This window comes from Portunus trituberculatus, chromosome 25 (genome assembly GCF_017591435.1).
Source record: "Portunus trituberculatus isolate SZX2019 chromosome 25, ASM1759143v1, whole genome shotgun sequence".
Lineage (NCBI taxonomy): Eukaryota > Metazoa > Arthropoda > Malacostraca > Decapoda > Portunidae > Portunus > Portunus trituberculatus.
In genome coordinates, this window is record NC_059279.1 from 3,002,501 (window position 1) to 3,004,928 (window position 2,428).

Genomic DNA, 2,428 nt, shown 5'->3' on the forward strand with positions numbered 1-2,428 from the left:
AAAAAGTAAAAAACCTCAAGGATATCAATACTTTTTTTTTTATATGCTTGAAGATTAATCCCATTTGTCATCTTTCATATTTGACCTCAATAATTCGCCCATCAAGGCAAGTTAGTCATACAAACGCAGCGAATGTGGTGTGTATAATGTTTACCTTATTAGTGTGTATGATATTTACCTTATTGAACACTGAACATAACCTGAACATAAGTTGAACATAGCTTGAACACTGCCATCGTCCTTTGTTTCTAGGGTGAAAGCAGGCGTTCCCACGACACTCACGCAAAATGACCAGGTAAGACAAGGTAAGACACAGGTACCCACTGAGGCAAGGAGACCCGACTGACTCTCTTCCATGTTTATTCTGCCCAGAAATATTCCACTCACGAAGATACCACCATCAAAAATCTTCCTCAAAACATAACTCATATCCAGAAACTCTTCCTCAGAGTATTATTCTTTCCATGGCATATTCTCCAAAATAGCCTCACCTTACCTTACCTACTTTAACTTAATCAAACCTCACTTAACTTAAACGTAACTGTGCCTAACCTAAGGAAACCTAGAGTAACTTGACTTAACTTAACCTATCATAACCTAATCTTAAAAGAGGTTATAAAATGTGCTTATCTTAGGGTGAACTCTATATTCTGGTTCCTCCTTTATTTCCTGACTATTAAGATTTTTTTGTACATAGATGCGCCACTTACAATCAGTCCTTACAATTAACATAAATTAACCTAACATAACTTAATCTAAAGAGGTTATAAAATGTTCCTATCTTATTGTAAACTCTATATTCTTCCTCCTTTATTTCCTGACTAATTAAGATTTTTTTTTGTACATATATGCGTCATTTACAGTCAGTCCTTACAATTAAGATAACTTAACTTAACCTAACCTAATCTTAAGAGGTTATAAAATGTGCCTATCTTATGGTGAACATTATATTCTGGTTCCTCCTTTCTTTCTTGACCATTACTAATTTTTTTATAGAAAGATGCGCCACTCACAATCCTTTTTATAACTTACCTGACCTAACCTAACTTATAACTCAACCTAACTTGACTTAGCATTACAACACCTATTCTCATCTCATTGCACTTCACACCTCATCAAACGCCACCTCCACATGACCTCACTTCACCTCACCTAACCTTACTGCACCTGAGATAACGTAACCTATCAGTGGAGGAACACCTGGGCTGATCTTACCTGAGGAATGTTCATAGGGGAAGTTTACCTGAGAGGAGCTAGTGATATAATGACTAACATCTGCAGGGATAGGAAAGTGTCGCAGCCTCGCCCTCAGACACTTCCTCTGTCGTAGGTACTTTCCTTCTGGCTGTTTTTTTATGACACATTCCATGGCTATTTTTTTCTATCCACGTAGCTAAAGACTCAAGGAACTCATGTTTTTTTTTCTCTCTTTCCTTTTTTGCTTCTTGGCTGTGAGAAAAAAAAATGTCTAAGGTTTCAGACGCAAAATAAGTAAATAGTGAGTTTTTTTCTTCGTTAGTGTGTGTAAAAAATATACCTTAGTAAAAAAAAAGAGAAAGATGAGGAGCTGTCCATGTTAAATTAACACTAATATCAGTTTCAATTGATATAAGAAAGAAGTATTTTTCTCCCTTGATGACAAAAAAAAAAAAAAAAAACTTGCAAGAATAAAGAAGGGATAATTTTTTCTGCTCGACACGACAAAAAACTACATATTCATCGACACGACAAAAAACTACATATTCAATGGCAAAAAAAGTTACTTTCCCCCACCTTGAAGGGAGAAAAAAAAAACATCTACATGGTTAGCAGCAGAAATAATAATCTTTTCCTCTGTAAGTTAAGAGGAGACAAAAGAAGGATATACAAGGAAGGAAAAGAAGGAAACAGCAGTCTTCTCTAAGGTTTAAAAAATGACATCATTGAACGACAATCAATCAAATAAAGAAAAAAATAAGGAAGGAACTTTTTTTCCCTCTCCTTCGCAGATAATCCATAAATCTAATAGAAAAGAAGGAAAATGAAAGAAGCAACAGTCTTATTGCTATGGTCAAGAAAGAAATGAATAATCCACATCCTTGAACGACAATCAATCAATTAGAAAAATAAAGTTAAAGAAAGGAACATACTTTTTCCCTTTCCAAGGTTGACAAAAAAGGATTTACATGTCCAGTATTCCAGACGTGACGGAGAGCATGGCGCGGTGGCAAGTTTTTCTCCTTAGTCTAGAGGCAGGTTGGTTCGATCCCCGCTGGCTGCCGTACTCTCCCTCCCACCCACCCACCCCCCTGACTGACGGAGGGATTTGAATGCTCGGAAGAAAGTGAGGAAAAACTGGTTGCAAGGAAAATGAAAGACGGCGCAGTTACCTAACCTTTCCTCACTCTGATGCATGGTGATAATTAAAGTAAACAAAACTTGCAGACTT